Below are 26,015 nucleotides of genomic sequence, written 5' to 3' on the forward strand. Positions count from 1 at the left end.
TTCCTCCTGCTAGAAACACAGCAGTACACCAGCATTCCCGGCTTTTACACACACACACACACACACACACACACACACACACACACACACACACACACACACACACACACACACATATATATATATATATATATATATATATATATATATATAGAGAGAGAGAGAGAGAGAGAGAGAGAGATGTGGATTTTATCTTCCAGTGAGCTATCTCCTCCTATGTGAGTTAATTTTTTTAAGACTGTTTTTTTGTTTTTTGTTTTTTTGTTTTTTTTCATTTTTGTGAAGTTTAAGTTCACAGTAAAACTGAGAGAAAGGAGTAGAGATTGCTCACATATCCCTCTCATATGGGCACAGCCTCCTCTGTCACCATGGTACCATTGTCAACCGTGGTACATCCCTACAGTAGAATCTACTCAGTGCTGAAAGATGAACCGGCAAGTCATGAAAAGGAAGAAGCATAAGGTGCATGGTTTGGATATGCTTGGCCCAGGGAGTGGCACTATTTTGAGGTGTGGCCCTGTTGGAGTAGGTGTGTCACTGTGGGTGTGGGCTTTAAGACCTTCACCCTAGCTGCCTGGAAGTCAGCCTTCCATTAGCAGCCTTCAGATGAAGATGTTGAACTCTCAGCTCTGCCTGCACCATGCCTGCCTGGATGCTGCCAAGCTCCCACCTTGACAGTAACGGACTGAACCTCTGGACCTGTAAGCCAGCTCCAATTAAATGTTGTCCTTATAAGAGTTGCCTTGGTCATGGTGTCTGTTCACAGCAGTAAAACCCCAGGACAGAAGTGTACACACTGTACGTGTCCATCTCTATGCCATTCTGACGAAGGCCAAGTTATAGAAACATTGAGGAGATTGCTAGCCAGCGGCTGAGGAGAGAGGGATGAGGGATGAGCAAATGGGCCACAAAGATATGCAAGTCACGGAAGCTACCCTGCATGACACCGTCATGGTGAAGCCACGGGCCATACAATGCCAAGAATAAAAGAAGGAATTTGAATGGTTGTGGCCGTGACAAAGTCAGGTCATTGATTGTAACATGGTAACTTCTGCAACTGTAACGTAACTCTGCTGAAGGGGCTATAAGTTGGTTGCTTCCAAGTTCTGGAGACAGTGATTCTCGTTGTTACCAAAATCTACACCTAGGCTTTTGTGTGGACTTAAATTCTCAACTTTGGATGAATGCCAAGGAGTTGACATGGCCATATGGCAGAGAGACGTTAAGTTTCGCCAGAAACCACGAAACTGTTTTCCAAGCTGCTGTAGCATCCTACATTCCTATCCACAGCAAGTCAGGAGGTCCAGAAGCTCCACTTTCTCATTAGCATTTGGTGACTTTCATGTCCTGAACTCCGGCCCTCTGACGGACATGCAGTAGCGTCTCAATTTTGTTCTGATCCGACAGGCGTGTAGTGATGTCTCATCCTCCCTGTGTGTGTGTGCAGGGTGAGTGTGTGTGTCTTCATGTGGGTATATGCAAACTCGTGAAGTAGACACGCACATTAGTGTGTATAGATGAGGCCAGAGGTAGAGGCTATGCTGGGGTACTGAACTCACGTCTTCAGGCTTGGGCAACAAGCCCTTTACCTACCGTGCCATCCCCACAGCTCCTTCCGCCCCAATTTCAATTCTCTCCTAAAATGCAGATTCCCTTGTAACATAGGATGCGCAACCCTCCTCCCCACATTTTTCCCAATACATCTTCTTGACGAGGAGCCCGTTTAAGGTCTGTGGTCCATTTTTAAATCAGATTCTTCCTTTGTAGTTCGTACCTATAGTGCAAAATTCTGTCCTCTTTCTGAGTCAACGATTTTTCTGAAGCCCATGGAATCTAGGTTTGTCACTTCCTGTGACAAATAGCCTTGTCTTTTTTTTCCCTCCCACAAAACCACCTCATCCTGGAACACGTTGGACCCAGAAGGCTGCTGGAAGTGCTGATGCCTGGTAGCTCTGTGACCTTGGACAAGCCACTTAACCTCTCCCAAACTGTAAAATGGGATAATAACACAGCTCGTTCCTGACTTACAGGGCTATTGAGGATCAAACCTGATAATATACGTGAAAGGGCTTTTTTATAAGCTCCATAATGCTACTCAGATGTGAAGGATTATTATTTTATATGCTCAAGAAGGTCGGCATGGCCACTGTCCCAGGTGACTAAAAAGCATATGTGATTTTATTTGCCCCAATAATTTTATTCTTATTAGTACTCATTCGGTATACTACAGTGGCACGCACAATGCACAAAGCATTTATTCTTCTTTGGCTACAGTAACTATGCCCCCTCTCTCCAAACTTACCCTTGTAAAAACAAGTAAGACTCATAAAACAAAACAAAAAGAAAAAAAGGGGGTGGTGGGTAAGAGATGGAGGGGAGCACTATTCACAATCATGTGTCATCGAAAAGACTCACCTGACGCTTTGCCGATGAGTGGCCCTTGACAGCGGACAGCAAATTCTGCTGACCGAATGACCCCCCAAGGTGTATGGAACTATTGATCTTTTTTATCTGTCTTTTTCCCCTTGAATTTTTCCCGTGGTTTCCTAACCCTCCACTTCAGGAGGTAAACACAATTCTGGCAGAGTCCCGGTCTAATTTAGTTTATTAGGGCTTTTACTACAAGTTTTTAAGCACTCGCTGATTTTCAAAAACACATTAAAATGGCCATGGCCAATCTTGTAGATTGGTACAAGTCCACATTTCCCAAACGACTTAATAGTCTGCAACTTGTGCCAGACAGAGAGTGAGCTCACCATTCTCTTTCCCAGCACTTCAAGGCTGGACATTGTGTTTTAACTCGGGGGTGGGAGGGGCCCTTTGCTTCGCCAGGCAGGTCTCCTCCCTAGAATTCCCTCCTACAATTTTATAGGTTCCGCTGTCCTGGAGGGCACATTAAGTCCCCAAAGGACGTCTTTGTAGACCATTTCTGGAACTTCAGACCTGCCCCAGCCCATTCTTGGAAAGTAGGGTTTTAGAGATGTTTTTCTAGACAAAGGTTGATATTTTGGGCAGAGGGGGTTGTCAAGTTTATGGTGAGTCTGTCTAGTGGCAAGATAATTAAAATTGAGATTTATGTCTCTGAATCTTTTTTTTTTTCTTCTGAATTTCCCTGATCATGGAAGATAAACTCAACAAAGTTTTTATTGGACAAATGCACCATCAGGTTAAAACTGGACCATAGAGTGAACTCACATTCTATTAGAGCAGTGGTTCTCAATCTTCCTAACACTGTGACCCTTTCATACCGTTCCTCGCTGTGTGATGACAGCAGTCAAAAAAACATTTTGTTACTACTTCTCAACTGTAATTTTGCTGCTATTATGAATCCTAATGTAAATATCTGATATGCGGGATATCTGATATGCACGATCCCTAAATGGGTCATGACTCACATGTTGACAACCACTGTATTAAAAGGAAATCTCTCTCTCTCTCTCTCACACACACACACACACACACACACAGAGAGAGAGAGAGAGAGAGAGAGAGAGAGAGAGAGAGAGAGAGAGAGTGTCTCACAAAGACACACACACGGAGACATAAACATACAAACACACACATACAAACATACTCAGACACACATATATAGATGCACACATAGACTCATTATTACTCAGACTCACCACCTACAACACACACCATGTATCACTCTGGAGTGAAAAATGCATTCAAATTTGGGTCATGATTCTAGGCAGCACAAATTGTGGCTAAGGATGTGGGTAGAGGCTGGTAAATGACCAAGGTGATCCATGGTCCACAAAAGGGGAGGCCGGCCTGAACTCCTCTTCACAAACACTGTTTCTGAAATCCAGGCTCTGTTGCTGTGTGAAGACTGTTGGGTTTTGTTTTGTTGTTTATTTTCTGTGTGTCTGATAATTTTTGATATGCATTAGAGCACCATGCTTTGCCTGGTGACTCAGAGAAGCAAATGGCTCTCTAGACTCTTGAACAGGATTCTGGCTTGAGTTCTGCTCTGAATGGTGATTTGGCTCTGGACAGGTCACTTCAACTCTACAACAAGACAAAACGACATGAAATCTGCTGACTTTCAGAGAGGACATCAAGATCATACGGGGTCACGAGAGCTTATGCTTCAGACACCGATGTTTGAAATTTTCTAGAATAAGATCTAGGCACAAAGGAGGAGGGGAACTTTCTTTGAGAATTATAGTCACATATACAATGTTTTGTACAATGAAGAGAAAGCTCATTCTAATGTTCTTTATGTAGTATATATGAATGCAGATAAATTTGCACATGCATAAGTGCCTGGCATACATTTGCATGTGCACATATCTACTCCTTTAATCTTTGTTTCAAGAGAATAGCAGTAGCACTGAGAAAGCGGGAGGCAGGCTGAAGTCTGAGAGCCTTTGGGTGGTCTGCAGCTGCCGTGCATGCTTAGGAATTAGAGCCTCCATTGTTTCAGAGCCCCCATTTTTGTGGAGCCTTCATTGTTACAGAACCTCCACTTGCTGCTTTACTATCTCAAGTAAATCACTGCACCTCTCTGAGCTCAGTTCACCATCCATAAACTAGAGAGGAGCAGTTCCTGCCTCACAAAGTGTGTGTGTGTGCGCGCGCGCGCGCACATGTGTGTGCATGAGTACACGTGTAAAATGTCTATCTATAACATGTGCACATATGTAATTGTTAAAAACTATATTTTGGGAGCTGGGGATATGGGTCAATCGGTAAAGGGCTTAAGACCTGAGTTCAAATCTCAGCACTCACATAGAAGCTGGGCAAAGCACTGGGGAGGTAGAAACAGGAAGGTTCCTAGGGCTTGCCATCCATCTAGTGGAACAGAATTCTTGACCTTCAGGTTTACTGAGAGACCTTGTCTCAGAAAATAAAGTGGAGATTGACTAATAAAAACATCTTCAGGTGTCCTCTGGCTCCTTACTCGTGTGCACCGATTTACATATACATATGTGCACACACACACACACACACACACACTATACACCACTGCTAATATATTTGCAATACACATTCATTATATATGCACACATTTGAAAGGGTTGGGTACTTAGTAAGCATTTAATAGCCAGTAGTTATTTCTGTTATAGCGTAAATTAAAAATAACACTAACAACGCAGTGCGTGCGAAATCTTTCCATCTCAGAGATCAGAATATATACAGAATGTTCCCATTATACAGGAGTGACAAAAAAATGTTACAGATAAACAGGCACTCACATAGGAAAGGCAAAATCTCTTGGCTGTGTTAAGCACACATCGGAAAGAATTGATATTATCTTCTGAAAACAAAGAGCATCACTCATTCCTTAGACTCAAACAGCCAACTGGACCCTGGGGAAAGGTGCATACAATGTTAGCGTCTTGAAATAGAAACTGCCTTTGCAAGCAGCACAGTAACGAGCCCTTAATGCACCTCATGGAACGCAGGGCCACGTGTTTTGTAGTTAATGAACCTAGAAGCTGAGGCCAGTGGTGTGGCTTAGAGGGCGGTGCTCCTTCCTTGATGCCACGAGGTAAATTAGCATCCCGTCTTCTGTCGTGAAACTTTCAATAAAGAACTGATTATAGAAGGCATTAAACCTTTCTGTAATTACAGCTATAAATATAGATAACCAAGTCATTTTGAGTACTAAAATCAATTTTACTGTTTATGCACTTACCCTGCTATATATTTAGCTGTTGACTTTTAACTCAAGACATAAGCAGCTGGTGAAAAATACCCTTAGAATACTAATTATGTTGTCACGGGGAATGCCAATAAATGTTGCCCTGAGGAGGGTTAATCAGGATAGAACACACTGTAATTGTTTTACCCGCTAAAACACTATATGTGGGGAGAGCCTATGATTTCATCTCATAAATTCAGTGCTAAATGATTTCCTCTGGCTATTTTCACCGGTGCCATCCCTACAATGCTCAGATTTCGTTTGAGCTCTTAGCTGCCTATGCAGGCCTGGGGCTCAGGGAGGCCATCCATTCTGAACTACAGGTTTTCAAAGTGGGATCTACGAAGAGATATGAATGGACTTAACAAGCTCTGGACGAGTATGGGGTACAAAGCACAAAACACACCCAGTTCGGTAAGTTCCTCTTTCTCCTAACTTCATGGTAGAGATAGGAAGTATCCCCTAGAAAAAGGTGGAAAAATGAAACAGCAGAGGATCAACGTTCTTTTCTCAGAGAGGTCAAATACTAAAGCATAGAAAAGGAGGTCAAGAGAATCTCCACCCATACCATGTATGATGGTGCGTGCCTACAATCCCAGTGCACAGGCTGAAGATTTCCAGTTGGTAGGCCGGCCTAGGTAACACAGCAAGACCCTATCTTCCAAAACCCACGTATCCACAGTGCTCTTTGCTTCCTTAGGTACTCATAGTAACTATCAGAACTTCACCCATACACTTAGTCTGCTATGATAGATGCCCCACCCCCAACATACAAGGTAGGAGTGTTTATCAAACACATCAAACCCATGGCTTTTCCTTGGCTGGGCTTTTCACCTTTAGGAGTGCCCAACCTTTGGGATTGGGAGACAACATCATGTATAAAGTTCTAGTCAGAGAATGCCAAGTTTAAATTAATTAATTAATTAATTAATTAATTTTAAAAAATGTATTTTTGTCATGTATCAGATGGCTCACGTTTGAATCCTCTGTTTTGCTCCACTGATCTATAAATCTCACCCGGTCCTAGAAACCTAGCCAACTACCCAGGCTAATGAGACAAAGGGTCATAGAGGAGAACCTATTACCACTATTGCCTTAGGTAGGGTGTCATTGATGTGAAGGACAACATGACCAAGGCAACTCTTATAAAGGAAAAGCTTTAATTGGAGCTGGCTTACAGTTCTCAAGGTTCAGTCCATTATCCTCGCAGAAGGAATTATGGCAATGTGTGGGCAAACATCGAGCTGGAGGAGCCGAGAGTTCTACATCTTGATCTGCAGGCAGCAGAAGAGGACCGTCTTTTGAAGGCAGCCAGGAGGAGCCTCTCATACCACACTGGGCAGAGCTTGAGCATAGGAGGCCTCAAAGCCCACCCATGCACTACACAGTGATCTGCTTCCTACAACAAGGTCACTTCTACTCCTATAAGGTCATACCCCTTAATAGTGCCGCTCCCTATGGCCAAGCATTGAAACCCACAAATCTATGTAGGTCAAACCGATTCAAACCACCACAACTGCTTTTCTAGGTCAGCATAATTCCTGATTGCACTCTGTATAACCTTTTTACCCACAGGTAAGTGTAGCTTTCACCCTTCATAGCAAACAAAGACCATTACAGAAAACCACAATTGATCCAGCCTTACTGGGAACATTTACGACACAGCTTCTGCACCTCAGGCTCAGAGGATGTTGAAGAAGATGGGGCAGAAGGATGGTAAGTGTCAGAGGACCAGAACGTAAGAGTATGTCTCCTCAAAGCAAAGGGGAAGCAATGTCCATGACGCTTCAACAATATGGCTGCCAAAGCAAGGCCCGAACAATGATATTGTAATTTGGAAAGAGGAAATCTCAGGGTGGGGGCAGCTGTAGTGTGATGTGGAGGGTCAGGGCATTGTCCTACCCCTGGACAAAGAACTATAGGCAACTAATGATTGATTGGGGAGGAAGGGAGAATTACTTTCTTCAAAGGAAGAGCTTTCTAATTGGTTATGCAATACAAAGTGATCAGCCCTGAAATCATATATGCACAAGCAACACTGAACAGACTCAGCCAGTTATATATATCTATATATATAGCAATAATATATTATATTGTTATATATATACATATATATGTAACAATAATAATCAAAAAAAGAAAAAGCAACCAATTTGAGAGGGAGTGAGAGAGGAACCATGGCAGGGTTGGAGGGAAGGGGCATGGGTTGAAGGGAGGAAAGAGAGAAGGGAAGTGATGTAATTAGATTGTAATCAAAAATTTAAAAAAAATGTATGAAATATTCCAGCCCAGTTCAGATTGAAATACAAAACAAATAATTTATTTGTGATCTCTGCATTTTAAAAAAGTCATGATGTCCTCCGTGTTTTAAGTGAAATTCATGATTTTGTGTTGCGGCTGCACACGAAGCACATTTCGCCAAACACCACAGACTGCTAGCTCAGGAAAAGAGACAAAGAAAACTGTTTTATTTATATTGTGATACAGAAATACTCAACTGGATTTTATGTAGTTTTGTAATGAATTTCTATATCCAAAACAACAGAAAGCTCAAAGGATTCTGATAGCTATACAGTGCCATATATATCTATAATTATATATTCATATACATAATTTTGTATATATATAAAATTATATACTATACAGTTATAACCTAATTTTGCCATTAGAGTCTCACACTGCTGTCTACAAAGTTCACACTTGAGGACTGAGCAGTCCAGCTACAACTATGAATGAATGAATGAATGAATGAATGAGTGAATGAATGAAGTAAAGCTGCAAAGCATTCTGAGGTTGCTTTGAGTAAGGCTATGATTTTGTTGTTGGTGTTGTTGGGAAACATTCACAGCTGTCCTGGGCTCAGCCAGTGGGCTGCAGGCAGGACACTCCTGAAAGTCCAAACTTCTTAGACTCCATTCTCTTTCACTCTGAGGATCTGAGTGTCCCAGGCCACCCTAGAGACTATTGGACGAACTCCCAGGGAACTTTGCATACCTTCTTAAGAATATCTTAAGTAATTTCCAGAGGATTTTAATATCGACATGTTGAAATACCTCTGAGATTTTCCTTGTGAAGCATCGAGTCTGACTCTAGGCTGGCCTTCTGCTTGTTCCTGTACCCAGGGGCTGAACATTTTCACCCATAAATAGTGCTGACTTTTCCAGTTACTTATATTTCCGGGGCCCCATATCTAATACTGTGCTCCATATCTGGTCAGGGATGTTCAAATGAATGTTCTCAAAATAATAAATGTGTTACATTTTGAGGATGCCCCATTGACAGACATATCCCAGGAAGCCATACAATTCATGGATCATTGTGAGAGGGCAACCTGCTGGGTTGGGTGACTGTGGGACTCCAATCAGAGTTTTAGCCAGGCCTATCATTCCTGAGTCTATGCCTTCTCTTTGGGCTTCAACTTAGGGCTTTTTTTGTGTTGCTTGCAAAAAAGTGGGTGTGGACCTGTAAGAAAAAGGTGAATGATACTCTTTCCCCCTTGAGACCAGTAACCAGGCAATTTTAAAGGTTAGTTCCATTAACACACAGGGACAGTTTGTGAGGAGGGAGTTCTTCAGCAGTAATTCTGCATTTATGATCAAGCCCACTGTGACTTTCCATAAAGGATAATAAAGTTCTAGTGGAAATTACAAGCCTTGCAAGAAAATGCTGGAAGTAACATGTATCGGTGATATCTTAAAGAAAAATTCTGGTATCTCAAAACCAAAAATAATAACGGAAATAAAGCATACAATGCAAACCAAAACCAAAACCAAAAAATGGCCCTGGAAGCTACAGTAAATAAGTTAAAATTAAAGCTTTGGCTTAAAATAGCATAGTTCTGTACCCTTATTCCTACTGTTGTGAGCATTATGGGATGTAGCCTATACAATGCACGTTTTCTCAAACAAATGCTAATTGGTTATTTATTATGAGGTGCTTCCTAGTTCTAGAGAATGATCTAGGTAGAATGATGACCTCTCTCTCTCTCTCTCTCTCTCTCTCTCTCTCTCTCTATGTCTGTCTGTCTGTCTCTCTCTGTCTCTCAAGATTTATTTATTTTATGTATATGAGTACACTGTCGTAGTCTTCAGACACACCAGAAAAGGGCATCAGATCTCATTACAGATGGTTGTGAGCTACCATGTGGTTGCTGGGATTTGAACTCAGGACCTCAGGAAGAGCAGTCAGTGCTCTTAACCGCGGAGCCATCTCTCCAGCCCAATGGTCTCTCTTATTTGCCAACTTACACATTAGCTCAAAGTAGTAACTTTGCTGTAAGTGGATTATGAAAATCAGGCTGTCCCCTTGCAACCTTTTACAGGACTGACCAATGGGCCAGGAATCTCCAGGCTGCTCTTGGTGCTGGCTCTGAGCACCCTGCTCAAGGCCAAGACGAGAGGGTGCTTCATCTCATACCTAACCACTGTTAGACACTGAGCATTCATTCCCATGCTGGAAGACAGAAATACTATCTGGGTTACTGGGGGGCAGCAGGCAGCATGTACAGTGGCCTGTGACTGGGTCCCCTTAAGCATAGGCCCCATCAGGCATGTCAATGTCACTCAGCTCAGGCAGAGAGCTCATTGGCTGGATGGAGACTGTTTTTGGGAAACTAGACTAAACTGTTGAGTGAGGTCTGTAGTGACAGTCACTCACCTCCTCTTCCCACAGTGTGGAGTGACGCTGCTGCCAGCCTTAGCAGAGAGTGGTCATTCTGCTCTAGGCTCCATCCACATGAGTGGAACTTTTGACCATTCAGCTGGCAATGGTCGCTCACAGTCAGCACAGCTCCAGTCTGCTTCCTTCTTTCATCAGTTGGGTCCTTGGTTTTCTCAAGCAGTGGCAGGGTTGAGACAGTAATTATTTAGAGGACTATAACATGTTCTGAGCTGCCCAAGAGATTCTGTGTCCTGAAAGAGCCCATCCTTCAAATGGTACAGTCTTTTCTTTTACAATAAATAACTAATGGCACGTAATGTAGAAAGAATATACAACGTGGACTACATGCTCATATCTTTCTTGCTCTTCCTCTAGGTATTTGGAGGAATTTGCTTCTATGACTGCTCCTTTACTTAATTGCTTTCCTTCATACACATCAGGTGATGTGGTATATAACATTTCATTCACATACACGTGAGTAAGAACACTTAGGCTCTGAGGTCCATTTCCTCCTCCCAGCTAACATCTTTTGAGGCCAATCATATCCAAAATACAAGGTGAGGCTCAGCCTTGATGAAGCAACCTCAAGAAATGGGGAGAGAAGTTTTGCTTTGCTATAAATGGGATTCTTGTAACTCCTTGTGCACGCAGAGCGGGAACCAACATCACACACACACACACACACACACACACACACACACACACACACACTCCCCAATTCCATGAATTCCCAAGCTCATATCCATCAAATCCAAACTTTAAACTTGAGTAGTAAATACATCTGTCTCACAAAGTCCAAAGTATTTATTACAGGGATCACCCACTCCAGGAATTTAAACAATGTTCAGACCAAGGGAAAAATTCTCTACCCGGATTTTAAGCTCTCTCCAGCTGGCTAGCGAACCCTGACATGAAAACAAGTGAACCAAGTGGACCCCATTCTCCCTTCCCTCAGCCCCACACTGCTTAGCTAGGCTCCTTAACCCCTCCTCACCCAATCACATGGATTTACACCATTTACACACTCATAAGAAAGAGAGAGAGAGAAGAGTGAAGGGTAGAGAGGGAGAAGGGAGAGAGGGAGGGAGGGAAAGAGAGCACAAGAATGTATATAATGTGTAGTCACACTAAAGTGACTCCCCCACTCCTTGCTGTGAACATATAGGATGGCAAGGAATCAACTATCCCTCACTCTCTTTATGCCTCTCTGCAAAAATCAAATAAGTGGATTTCAATTAAAAAAAATCCTAAGAAAATGTTTGCTTGTTTCTGCCTCTCCTGCCTTCTTCTCTTCTTTCCCTCTCTCTACCACTAATACTAGATTGTGAAGCCATCTCTAGCTGTCTGAGGTATAGTGTGCAAGCTATGGTTACATCATCAGAGTTGGGTGCCTGCTTTCTTTAAGCATCCTCTGTTAGCGAAAAGAAAGGCTGGTTTGTCCACTCCTACCCACTGTAACAGAGATAGCCACTGGTCGATAAGGGATTGGAAACTTTTATAGCTGGGACAGCGTAGTCTCCCGCAGGAGGAATGGACCCTGGGAAGGGAGGTGGTGATCTGGGTGACACCCCTCATAGTATAGCTGTCACAGGGTGGCTACTCTAGCTCTTAGTTACTGAGCTGAGTCATCTCTCATATGTCCTTGATGCAGTGTGTTCTGTGATTAGCCTGACAGTACCAAACACCACTTCTCTCTCTCTCTCTCTCTCTCTCTCTCTCTCTCTCTCTCTCTCTCTCTCTCTCTCTCTGTGTGTGTGTGTGTGTGTGTGTGCACGCGAGTGCACACGCACATGCACATGCGCAAATGTATGTTATTTTTTCATCCTCACTTCTCTGTTTAGGGTTGTGGGAAAGCTTAATCTTTAGAAAGTTCTTCTAGACTGAAAGTTGGAGGCACCAAGGAACCCCTCCCTCCGCACATGGAACACATATTTTCGTATCTTGCTGTGTTTCTAGCTAAATCTGTGCAGACACCACGAGCTTCCCTGTTTTTCCTTAGACGATAGTAGAAAGAGAAAGGAATCTGGGTCCTAATGCTGGTCATTACATATGTAGACACAATAAGTTCTATTACTCCTTTACCTCAGAAGGTGAGTGGGCTTGTTGGGGCCAGAAGAAAAGAAATTGTAATTCAGAGAGGAAATTAACTTCCTCCCATGTAATACAGAGATAATCACCCCACCCCCATTCACCTAATGAAGTTAAAGGAGGTTCTCCGGAGTTAGTTTGCTTACAGATTCCTTTTGACCTGAGTTAGGCCTCTCCCCCCCGGCCCCTGCCAATTCTTCAGGGTTGAATTTGGCTTTCAAACTCTGACTGAAGTCAGCGGAGAGGGAAGATGAAGGTGAGAGGGGAGACAATTAGGGACTGAATCTTTGTTCACTTTCTTCTGACTTGAGAGGAAATGACTGGATATGAGATGAACTGGGCAGTGAGGATCCCCAGAGCCTTGTTTAGGGAAAATGCTAACCAAGAGCTGAAGCCCCTGGGCTCTAATTATAGGATCCTTAACAGGCACCAACAGCTGATCTGCATGGCAGGAGGCAGCCACAAATCCTAGTGATGCTGAGGTGAGGAAAGGTCATCCCAAGGGCACAGGGGGGCAATACAGAGTGTCTAGCCAAAGATGCTACAGACAGTTTTCTTCAAGGATCATGGGTTAAAGGGGTCTGGAAGCCAACTTCAGCTCCTGCTTCCTCTTCCAGTTCAGCCATCTCAGAATAGGAATGTGACCCACTCACTAAGGGATTATAAGTAGCTTGGGCTCTAGTGTTCCCCTGGCTGCGCAGTCAGAAACCTTTCTAGCAAAATATATTCAGAGATTTGAAGGGATTCGGAATCCCTAAAAGCCTGCTGTAAAAGTAGCTCCATGACATCTGACTCCATGGCCAGCCCAATGAAAGGCCACAGAAAGGCAAAGAGATAGAAAAGACAGCCCCCAGGAAAGGACTGCCACCCCTGCCCTCCAAGATGCAGATGAATCACCTCCAGTGTCTGGATAACCCACGGGTTCTCAGAACACAGTAGCACGGTCAGCAGGGAAAGAACAGAGGAGGCTGGCTGGAAGCTTGGGACTGGCAGGAGTCTACATCGGCGAGGAAGGACTACTCAAGGCAGATGTTGGGGCACATCAGCCATGTGATCACTCCAGTGATCCCTGCAAACATAGCATTCCCCGGGGGATGCACACACATTCATCAACTATTGATTGGGTCTTTTTGGGGGTGCCAGACATTGTTCTTAAGACTGGAGAGATGCTGGTGAGCAAAACAGACACAAACTCTGGCCTCGGAATTGACTCTCTAGTGTGTGTGAGAGAGTGTATGAGTATGTGTTTGGGGGTAGCATCTGGCAGGACTAATAAAGTTCACGGAGTCAAAATATACAAAGCTCTATGGGAAATTAAGAAGGAGCTGACATAACGGTTTATCAGATTACTAGTTAGGGCAGTAGGAAGCGCAAGGAAGGCCTGACTGATAAGGAGTATTCAAGTAAGATTTCGGGACAGCGAAGAATACCATCTGAAGAAATGCATTCTGGGTATCCCTTTCTATCAGACCTGGGCAGGGGTGAGTGGTGGCTGAAGACAAAAATGTGTGAGTGACCTCCAGTGGGGACGCCAGAGCTCTCGAGCCGTGTGAGCAGTTGAAAGCGAGGAGTAAGAACAGCTGCCCGACAAACGCAGTGAAGGCATCATGCTAAAACCATGGGAAAGCCATGACAAATTACCTGGCAATCCTGGGGAAGTACCCAGGTCTCAGGATTTGGTTGAGGGTAAGACAGAGGCTGGCGAATGGCTGAGGAACCCAGTTGCAGGTCTAAGTGACATCTTGCTATGAACCTCTTGTCACTGTGGTGGTGTCTGGAAGCCACAGGGAGTGCCATGTGTGGAGCAGATGCCACAGCGTCCTAGGGGAAGGGAAGGCCCTGTCTGTGACTCTCTAGCGGCTGGCTAGAGACCATGTGAACAGGGTCCAGCTGAGAAAGAGACACGCATGAATCCTCTAGGAGTGCCTGATAGGCTTGCCAGGAGAAAGGAGACCATTCCAGGCTGTGTGTTTGCACTCCAGTTTCCACTTTCTCAAAGGCTCCCCTGCTTCCTGTGAGCTTGGGCTCTGGATGCTTTGGTGACATCCCCTGTGCCCATCCTTCCCTGACTTCTCACCGTTATCTTTCCACACTGATTTTGGCAACTTCTAAAGGCCTGTCTCTGTCGTCCTGCTGAGCTTGTCACCTGCTTTTAGCTTCCTGGTTTAGAGCTGATTGAAACATCTCCTCTTAGCCCAGCCTGGATGCTTCAACCAGTATGATCAAGACTCAGATAAGAGGTTCAGTGCCCACTCACTGGATAAGAGCACTTGGGTTACAAGCCTACGGACCTGAGTTCTAATCCCTGACACTCATTTGAAGAGCCGGGTGTGGCCATCCACGCCTGTAACTCCTCCTTTGGGAGGTAGACACAGTTCGATCTTGAGAGCTCCTCAGTCAGCCAATCCAGCTGAAACAGAAAGCTCCCAGTTCAGGGAGAGACCTTGTTTCTGGGTGATAACGTGGAAAATGGTAGAAAAAGATGCTGGAGGTCCTGCCAGAGCAGGCCCCACACACAAGGGTGGGAGGAAACCATTCTTCGGGCTTGAGAAGTTTTGCAGCTTGATGAAGACTTTAAGGAAAAAAGAATGCCATAGTTTTCCTAACGTTGAAAGGCAAAGAAAGAAGCAGAGCCCTGACTTTTCTGTAGAGACGCCCTTCCCTGTCCTGCATACAGGGAGTTGAAATCTGTCTTCCTCTGTTTGGGTTCTGACCAGAGCTCCTTAATCTCATGCATTTTTTTCTCACTTGTAAAGTAAGAATAACGCTCGTCAGAGCAGTCAGTAGTAGAAAATAGATACTCTCTATAAAACACTGAGTATGTGTGTTTAACAAGAACCCCCCTGACACATGCCATACACTTGCACATAGAATTTATTTTCTTGCTGTCATCCCTGGCAATAACAACTACATGAGGCGCCCTGAAGGTTAAATTCTGGAAGGTCTTAATTAGAGAGGGTAAATGTCAGAGTGATCTACAGCAAAGCTAGATCCTTTTTGCTTCTGTTGTTGGCTCCGCCTTCTTGAAGCTTCCTCCTCCAAAGCCTCGGTGTTTGTCTGGGTAGCGTTTCAGTTCTATCAGCCACATGCTTCTCTGCTGTTCACTGCCTCATCCGGGTGGACATCTGTGCCGGGATGGATCTCATGGGTCCATGTGAGGATCCAGGCTCAGGATGATGCAGCCCAGCTGTGGACCAACCCCTTGTTGCAGACTTGGCCCCTCCTCACAGGAATGTCAACTGGAGAAAAGAATTTTTCCCCTGGCAGTTTCTATACAGCCAAGTGCCAGTCCCAGGCTTTTGGATTTTCCTCTTCTGTTCATCCACTGTTTATGGAAAAATGAATCACTTGATTCACTTACAAATGGACAGGAAACTTGGGGATAAACAAAGCAACATCCTGGAATGCCAGGACTGCCCTTGGCATTGTGAGTGGAACCCATGCTGCAGGCCTTCTGTTTGCAGAACCTACTGGGAGGAAGACACTGGCTTCTGAAGGCAGAAGGAGAACCCCAGCTCTTAGCCTCTCGTTTCCACTAGATTCCTCCTCTCGTAGGGGCCTCCTTGCTCCAATCTCTCCCCCTCTAGTCTCTCAATACTTCCAAGGCACACACCAAAAGCCAACTGAGATGGAAATCGGGTGTCGCCCCAGAGAGACTCACAGAGAAGCTCCTCCACCCCCTCAGCCATTTCCCAAGCAGTATACAATCTTTGCCGACTTCTACTTCTTTCTAAGACTCCCCCCCAATTTTTTTTTTGGAGTTTGGCCTCACCCCACTTGGCTCTGGGCAACTCTTCTTTCTGTTTTGACCTCTTCCCAGCTCCAGAACAGAATTCTAAAAGCTGCTCTTATTTCCTGGGATTTCCATCAACCTGAAGGAAATGGGTGTGGTGGGGGAGGGGCAGGGACACGGAAACAGAAAAATGAGGATGCTACTACGTTTTCATGCATTTCGTAGACTGACCTGAAACATGTCCCCATATGTCCTCATGACCTCCCTCACTGCCACCTCCTAGTTGCTTCCTGTGGACCCTGCGACTTGCTTCTCTGCTCTTGCAGATTGTAAAACTTCCAGGTTCGTACTGACAATTACATGAAAAGGGGATTGTCTTACTTGGTGTTGTATCTTTAGAATCACCTGGAATATATTTAGCAGCTTCAATATATACCAGCTGAATGAATGAGTGAGCGAACATGAGTTTCTTTTTTTTTAAGATTTATTTATTTATTGTATATAAAGTATACTGTCCCTGTCTTCAGACACACCAGAAGAGGGCATCAGATCTCATTACAGATGGTTGTGAGCCACCATGTGGTTGCTGGGAATTGAACTCATGACCTCTGGAAGAGCAGTCGGGTGCTCTTAACCACTGAGCCATCTCTCCAGCCTAGAAGAATCTATTTTCTTTTTTTTTTCCATCTTTATTAAATTGGGTATTTCTTATTTACATTTCAAATGTTATTCCCTTTCCTGGTTTTTCAGGCCAACATTCCCCTAGCCCCTCCCACTCCCCTTCTATATGGGTGTTCCCCTCCCCACAACAATCCCGTTCACTGGGGGTCCAGCCTTGGCAGGACCAAGGTCTTCCCCTTCCACTGGTGCTCTTACTAGGCTATTCATTGCTACCTATGAATTTGGAGCCCAGGGTCAGTCCATGTATAGTTTTTGGGTAGTGGCTTAGTCCCTGGAAGCTCTGGATGGTTGACATTGTTGTTCATATGGGTCTCAAGCCCCTTCAGCTCTTTCAGTCCTCTCTCTGATTCCTTCAACAGGGGTCCCGTTCTCAGTTCAGTGATTTAATGATGGCATTCGCCAATATTTGCCATATTCTGGCTGTGTCTCTCAGGAGAGATCTACATCCGGTTCCTGTCAGCCTGCACTTCTTTGCTTCATCCATCTTATCTAATTGGGTGGCTGTATATGTATGGGCCACATGTGGGGCAGGCTCTGAATGGCCATTCCTTCAGTCTCTGTTCTAAATTTTGCCTCCCTATCCCCTCCTAAGGGTATTCTTGTTCCCCTTTTAAAGAAGGAGTGAAGCGTCTGCATTTTGATCATCCTTGAGTTTCATGTGGTCTATGCATCTTGGGTAATTCAAGCATTTGGGCTAATATTCACTTATCAATGAGTGCATACCATGTGTGTTTTTCTGTGATTGGGTTACCTCACTCAGGATGATATTTTCTAGTTCCATCCATTTGCCTATGAATTTCATGAAGTCATTGATTTTGATAGCTGAGTAATATTTCATTGTGTAGATGTACCACATTTTCTGTATCCATTCCTCTGTTGAAGGACATCTGGGTTCTTTCCAGCTTCTGGCTATTATAAATAAGGCTGTGATGAACATAGTGGAGCACGTGTCTTTTTTATATGTTGGGGCATATTTTGGGTATATGCTTAAGAGAGGTATAGCTGGGTCCTCAGGTAGTGCAATGTCCAATTTTCTGAGGAACCTCCAGACTGATTTCCAGAATGGTTGTACCAGTCTGCCATTCCACCAACAATGGAGGAGTTGAACATGAGTTTCTAATAATCATTATTTTCTTTCATCTCAAGATTGTTTTTTAATTAGACTTGTTTATTTTATTTTATGTGTGAATGATTCATCTAACCATATGCCTGTATACCATGTGCATGCCCAGTGCCCACCGAGGTCAGAGGAGGGCATTGGACCGTCTAGAACTTGAGTTACAGATGATTGTGAAGCACCATGTGGGTGCTGGGAGTGAAACTTGGGTCCTCTGCAAGAATGACAAGTGCCCTTAAGTTCTGAGCCACCTCTCTAGCCCAAGATTATGTTTTGATGATGCTTGCAGCTTTTCTTGCTTCTGTTTTTCTCCTTCCATTCTTCTTCCCTCTCCCCGATTCCCCTCTCTTCAATGCAAGCAAAGGAAGCATCCAGAGGCTTGAGTGTCAGAACAGGAACTGACGATCCAGACCCAGAATGAGGCAGAGTCTGCAAGCTTTCCTGTCTACAGCGTGGCTGCTACTGATTCATAAGGCTTGGCCATGTGGCCCAGGAGTGATTAAGAATGAGCTCTATAAACACAGTCTCTGAGGGATACCTTCCTATGGCTCACTAGCTGACCTAACACGAAGGAACTGCTTGCTCTGTTAGCATCATAAGGGTGTGGTGTGGGGACCCTTTCTTTACCTACACATCCTTAGGGTCTCTCTGGATGCTGCCAACAGGGAGCATTCTCTCTGCCAGAACAGAGATGACAGCGAAACTCCTTTCAGTCTGTCAGCTTCATCCTTAGGCTGATTGCTCTGGAAAGCTAGGCTGTGTCCCCAGCAAGTGCCCTCTGCAAAGTCTATTCCACATTCCTGTGCTCCTGTCTCTTGACCTGGGCAGACACCTCCAACCCTGCCCTCTCCCCCTGGTAGACATGTTACTCCCCATTCTAAAACATGCAAAGCTTCTGCTCTTCCTGCCAGGGCTCCTCTCCTTTTGCTCTTAAAGAGAACATCCACCACAACCACCACAGCCAAGAGGTCCCCGATGCAGTCTTTCTGCCTCTCAGTTATTCCCATTCCTTTCTGAGTGTCCAAGTTCTGCCTTTCTTCTAGATCATTCTCTGGAGTATTGACTAAGAAAGGGTCTGCCATAAGTACTCTCTGACAATAATTAGCCTCCTGGAGACCACAATGCTTCAAAGGAAAGGACTTTCCGGATTTCTTCACAGCCACAAAAGCCCAAAGCCATGGTCTAAGCCTACTGCTTCCACTCCCACTCCTAACCTATTAAGTTTCTGAACAACTTTGACTGGGGGAGGAGGGGTTTAGATTCACTCAGACCCAAACAGGAAAAAGATAGCATGCAAGCTATGACTGTAGCATAGATCAGGGTGTGGTCATGAAGAAGAGGAGAATCAGTTGATTTTGAAATATTTTGAAAAAAAATTGCGTTTGCTGTCAGTTAAGTAAGAAATGAAAGAGAAAGAAGATATATTCAAAGATGACCCTAAGGTGTTTTTGGAGCTCAACTATTAAGGAGGACTTGCCACCCACTCAAACAGGCTTTTGGAGAATGGTGAGTGTCTTAGACCCCTATGTCCTAGTGGTTTCTGTTCCTCCCATACTCACCTTTTCTCAGAATACGCTGTTCCTTGACCCTCTAGAATGATTTCTCTAAAGAGTACATAATTGATACGGGTATTATCGATATAATCGATCAGGGTATTAGTTGCAGTTAGGGAGTTTTCAGATAAAAATGATAGAAAGTTTTGAGTTAAATCAATTTGAAAACTCAGCTGGCATGTAGAACAAAAAGATATCGATATTTCTCACATTGCAAAAACTCAAGTCCAGACAGATCAAGGATCTCAGCATAAGGCCTGATGCCTGGATCCAATAGAAGGGAAAGCAGAAAGTGTGCTTGCGTTCGTTGGCACAGGAAAGAAATTTCTTGAACAGGACCCTGATAGTGTAGACGTTAAGACCAATAAATAGAACCTCACTAAATAAAAAAGCTTCTGTACTGCAAAAGGACACCATCACTCAAATGATGAAGCGGACTACAGAATGAGAAAAGACTTTATGGATTATATGTCTGGCAGAAAGCTTGTATCTAGAAGATACAAATGACAAGGAGAAAATCCCCGAACATCAAGAAAACAAATGACCCAATTATAAACGGAGCATGGAACTAAACAGAGTTTTCAAAGGATGAAACAAGCAGCCGAGAAACACTTTAAAAATGGTCAACATCCTTAGTCATCAGGGAAATGCAAATTAAAACTGCTTTGAGATTTCATCTAATCACAGTCAGAATGGCCAAGATTAATAAAACAAATGACAGCAGATCCTGGAAAAGATATGGGGGAAAATGGAACACTTACTCATTACTGGTGGGAGTAAAAACTGACACAGACACAGGGAGAGGCTCTTCAAAGAGTCAAAAATAGATCAACCACCATATCCAACTATACTACTCTTGGTCATATACCCACAGGGCTCTTCCTCTGACTACAGCCATACTAACTCACCTATGTACACCGTGGCTCTATGCATCCTAGCTAGAAATGAGAAGCAGTTTGGACACCCGTACTAAGAAATGGTTAATGAAAATGTGGCACATATGTACAATGGGATATTATTTAAGCTGTTAATAAAATGAAATTATGACATATTCAGGTGATAGAGCGAGAAGCATCTTAAGTGAGGTGAACTGGACCAGCCAAATGTTGGATGTTGATATTTATGCTTTAGATATGCGTGCTTCATTTAGAGTACCAATGGAGGTCAGGTTAGCTAGTAGGGGACCAGGGGGAAGAGGGAATTTTCCAAGGAAGGGAAAATTGAATATACTGTTACAAAGGAATAAAAACGAAATTAGAACAAGAGAGTTATGTGGGGTGGGGTGGGGTGGGGTGGGAAGGCAGGAAGGGGGTGGATACAGGGAATGAAAGCAAACTCTGAAGACCTTTTGAAAGCCATATGGAAGCATAGTACTCTAGAAACTTCTTCAAACACATACATATAAAAATGAATTTAAACAAAATTACCATATAATGGGGGGCTATATCCCAATAAGACATTAGATACTACCTAATAAAAAAACCCCAGAACAAGGAAAGGGTTACAACCTTCTCAATTGTTGGCCAAAGGGGTCTAATAGAGCCATCCAACATTATAAGGTGTTGCTAATGGTATCCCTGAGTATACCACATACTCATAACTGTGGAGCAATCTAGCTGGTACTCGACTGGAAGCTTTCCCCTCGCAGCTAGTGTTCCTAGTTCTAGGAGGTGCTATACGTGCCTCTAAAGGAGAAAACTAAATCATCAGTCCCACCCAATTACGAACCCTGAAAGTTACAGTAACGACCTGCCGGCAAAGACGTTCACTGGCACAAACGTTATAGGAGTAACCAATCACTTGAAACAATTGACATGATAGCTTGCTTTAAGAGATGAAACCCATACCTGACGCTAAGAATGAAGCCAAGATCCTGAGACTAAATAGGTCATGGGCAGCAGAGGGAAAATATACTAGCATTTTTCTGCCAAATGAACATTAGGAAACCGCGCCTAATGACATGTTGCTATACACATAGGATATAGAACAGTGCCTCACTGGGAAGCCTCTTTTTACTGTAGATGATAATTAACATAGACCCACAGCTAGACAATGTACAAAGAGAGACTTTGGAGTTCCCAGGCTTAAATGGGATGGCTATAGCACACCCTTCCCCTTAAGGCTTCCATATTCACACAGATGATGTGTCAGGGGATTAGAGCTAGAAATAGATTTTTTTTAAAGCAGTATTTTCCAGGTAAAACAGGAAAGATACACATATACACTCACAGAAATTGGGACAGCATGCATAAGACCTATGCAAGTTCAAGTTCAAGTTGCTAGTCAAAAATCCAAGCATGGAGGAGGGGAAGTAGGCACAAAGTCCCACTCTTTAATGGAGTGGCAACCACACTACAAGGCAGGCCCCATACTTAGGAACTTCATTTTTTTTTGCTTGCAGAGAGAGAGAGAGAGAGAGAGAGCATTGAATTCAGTGGGTAGGAAGGTAAGGTAATATCTGTAAGGAGTTGGTGAAGGGAATGAATATGACCAAAATACATTATATGAAATGGTCAAAGAATTCTTTGAAAACTTTAGGCTGAAGGTTCTATTAGAACTAGTGAGGGCAAGCCTAAAAAACTGAAGAATTTAACTATGCATGTCTGTGCTGTGTACCTCAGCCTCTGTCGTAGCCTAGGTCAGTGTCCAGCAGAGGTTGGGGTTCCAGACCACAAAACCATATGAATCAGAACACTCCTCCTTCCTTGTGTGTGTGTGCGTGTGTGCGTGTGTGTGTGTGTGTGTGTGTGTGTGTGTGTGTGTGTGTGTGTGTGTGCGTGCGTGTACATGTGGGGTTATGTGGATGACTCAGGTTCTCACCCCAGGTATCTTACTGCAAGGGGACTGGGAGCATCTCACAATGACTCTGCTACAAAAGGAGGGAAAGTAGGCTCTGCTCTGCGTGGAACCCATATCATCATGCTGACACCTCACATTATAAAAATAATGAGAGATATATCGGCAAGTTCTCTATGTTCTCAAAGTGTGATAAACAAAAACAAATAAACCATGGGGGCAGGGGAGAACCCTAAACAGAAGGAAAACAAATCAAGGTGTTTTTGGTGCCTTACATAGATTCTAGAAAGGACAATTACCCCAAATGTCAGACCAGTTTTGCAACTGACTGGTCAATCTCTACAAACTCAAAAATACATTCCTTGTGAGTTGAAGGTAGCTTGGGGAAAACAATTGCAAATTTCTCATTAAAATTACTTGGTGAATACCTCTTGAGTACTCTGTGTCAAGAATTGAATTTTAAATGAAAAAGTAATAATAAATTGTACTAGTTTTTTTTCTCCTGGTGATAAACAACACTAGGACCACAAACAACTTGGGGAGAAAGGGGTTTATTCTGTTGTTAGGTCTCAATCACAGTCCTTCGTTGAGGGAAGTTGGAGGGGATTCAAGCAGGAACCACGCCTTGCTTCTTGGCTTGCTTCCAGGATCATGTTCAGCTATCTGTCTGATATCTCCTAGGCCCACCTTTCTAGGAATGGCACCACCCACAGTGGGTTGAGCCCTCCCAAATACAAACATAATTAAATCAATCGACACTCAAGGAAGTGCCACTGAAACATGTCCACAGGCAAGTCGAATGGAGGCATTAGCTCAATTGAGGTTTCCCTGTCACATGTGACTCTAGTTCCTGTCGAGAGATTAAAAACTAACCAGCCCATAAATACTTGTTCACATCAACTCAAGTTCATTAAGAAGAAAAGAGGAAAGATATCAACCATTGTTGAAGATCCATTGTTACATAGAGTTAGCCCAAGGGATCTACACACTAGGTACTGTTCTTAGCAGACACATCTTCTACTCATCAACAAACATTCTGTTTACCTCTGAGTATATGGAAGGTTGCACTTCCCAGGCCCACTGAGGTTGGCTCTGTGATTACCTGACATGGGTGACTTCATTTTTGGCTGTGGCTTCCGTGATTACCTCTTCTCTCCCTATTTCTATTTTCAGCGAATGGGTTTTCATATGTTCTAGATGATCCAAGTGCATGATGTTGAAGTATCCTTCATTTATCTTCCTCAGAAAGGAAGTATTGATAAACCTCACAAAGTCATGATAAACCTCGGTGTCATGCTTGTTTCCGTTCTTCTTTCTGTTCAACCAGTAAGTGTTGCCTCTTTAGGATGTAACAGGCTGCTCTAGCTGAGGGGTGGGCGGTGGTGACGGTCCTGTGTATTAGTGTGATTCAGGGACTTGCGTAGAGGAGTCTCACGAACTGATGGGAAGAACTGGAACTAGCACACGGGTTGGAAATGTCAGGTGTTAGGCTAAGAACGCCATATAAACATAATTGAATACAAGAACCGAAAAGGACAGAGAAGTGATACGGAGTTTGTCCTTCAAAATATACTTCAGCTGAAGGGAAGAAAATGGCCTCAGAGATACAGAAGAGGAGGGTATGGTCACAGGCTGGGGTTACTAGCAAGGGTTTCAGTAAATGGAGCTTTTAAAATGCTGTGAAGCTGAGAAATGAGAGGGCATCTAAAGGTCTAGAATGTTCGATGCTTGAAGGCGATGCTTAAAATGCTGCTGGCTGCAGTGTGACTTTGTAGTAGGATTCGTAGGTGGTTAGGATGTAAGAGAGATCACAGAACAGTGGAAAGTCAATTCAGAGATTATCACTGGAGAGAGGTCCGGGGACTTTTGATCTAACGATTAACAATGGGCTGCTGCAAGTAGCTTCAGACTGGTTTTGAAGTTCATTAGAGCCAAGGCAAAGGTCAGTTCACAATAAATTTTGAGAGCACTGAACCAAAGTGTTGGTGTCTGAAATGTCATTGGTCTGCCATCTTTGGTCTTGTCCAATGACTTCATTCCATGTTCAAAGGGATTAAGATCTAGAGAGAAAACTCTCCCAAGGTCTATCCAGCACTAGAACAAAGACTATCTTCTTCCTCTGCCTCTGCCTTCCCCCTCCACAATACATAGCTAGAAAACATTGCATTTGGATAGGTGCCACACGGAGAATAAACCCACACACTTTTCATCAAGGAGGTGGCACTGGCAGCATGTGTCTCTGACCTGTGGAAATCAAAGGCAGGACAGGTCAGGCAGATTCCAGAGAAGAGAGTTCAGAATCCCATGAGAGGACCTATTTGTGGACAGAGGAGGTCACAGGGTGTGTGAGGGTGATTCCAACAGAAGAGGAAGAATCCTGCACGTAACCAAAGAGTCTTAAGCTGCTATACACAAGGATCAATTTGCTGTTCTGGAAAGGAATGTTGAAAAGAACACTTCCCCCAAGAAATCGCAGACTAATCCCATGTTTAAGTAATCTGTATTCTAGGCTAAACTGCCTGTTTCCTTTAGTGCCAAACACTCTGAAGAAAACTGAAAAAAGAAAAAGAAAAAAGAAAAAGCCCAACACTCAAATGTTTGGTCTTTCTGACGCCAAGCATCCCACACAGCTGATTCAGTCAGGACAGGGTGTGTTGTGTTGAGCACTGACATGGCGTTTTATAGATTTCACTGGGACTCTGAGAAGCTTGGGTATGTAGGACTCATGACTCAGACAACATGGAGCATCTATCCTTTTGGAGAGTCACTTCCTGGACAAGGGGATGAAACAGGAAATGCTCTGTGTCACAAGTCAAGTTCTGCTTTGAATGGTCTAAATAACAACAGTTTTGTGTAATGGAGAAAACCTCTGCAATACCAATTAGAGTGGCAGGTGTCATTGACTCTCTGGCTATCTGTACATGACTTTCTCGGTAGTAAATTGTAGGGTCTGAGTCAAGTACTTGCTAGAGAAAGGACCTGAGTTCAAATCCTCAGAGCCCACGTAAAGCTGGGAATGGCAGTGTATGTCTGTAAATGTGGTGCTCAGTAGACAGGAGGTGGTGACAGTTGGAGGTCGACTGGCTTACACAGTGGCAGGCAGCAGGATCTCGTCTCAAATAAGGTGGACGGTGAAGATTCATAGCAAGATTATCCTCTGACCTCCACACACGTGGCTGTACTCACACACACAGAGACACGCAGATGTGTGCATGGGCAGACACCCCCCCCCCAAAGTCAGCACATGGGTTTCAAGGCCTAGGCTAGAGAATGGTGGCATATGACAGACTAGAAAGGAGCAGGCTGTATATGACTTTGAGAGGGGGGGACTCTTAATTGGGTTTACTCATCCTTAAAATGTTAAGCAGAATGGCAGGTGTTTCCAAAGCACACGCTCACACCAAAAATACACATAAACTTTAATTCCATGATAGTGATAGAGAGATTAATGTTCACCTGTGAAGCCCATTTGATTTCGCAAAAGTAAGTTAGCTAGTCTCGAACACTCACTAATTTGCCCAGTGCCACCACCTTGCAAAGATATGAGCTTTTACCTTTTGGCCTTCAGTCTGAGGTAAAATGTTGAGACACCATATTAATGTGTACAGTACGTACATTAGCATTTCTATTCTGTAGACCGTAATTTTTAAAGTCTACAGTGGATTTTGTTTCCCACTATGCCTTGTGCAACAGTTTCCACCAGTGAGTATTTTTAACTGAGAGGACAGGGTATTA

The 26,015-nt window shown here is 43.8% G+C and overlaps 1 protein-coding gene across 9 annotated transcripts in view; it reads right to left on the bottom strand.

The window, feature by feature from the left end:
• The window catches only part of Ankfn1 (ankyrin-repeat and fibronectin type III domain containing 1), a 348,355-nt gene that overhangs the window by 273,794 nt on the left and 48,546 nt on the right, over window positions 1-26,015 (bottom strand).

Source organism: Rattus norvegicus, chromosome 10 (assembly GCF_021556685.1).
Source record: "Rattus norvegicus strain SHRSP/BbbUtx chromosome 10, alternate assembly SHRSP_T2T, whole genome shotgun sequence".
Classification (NCBI taxonomy): Eukaryota; Metazoa; Chordata; class Mammalia; order Rodentia; family Muridae; genus Rattus; species Rattus norvegicus.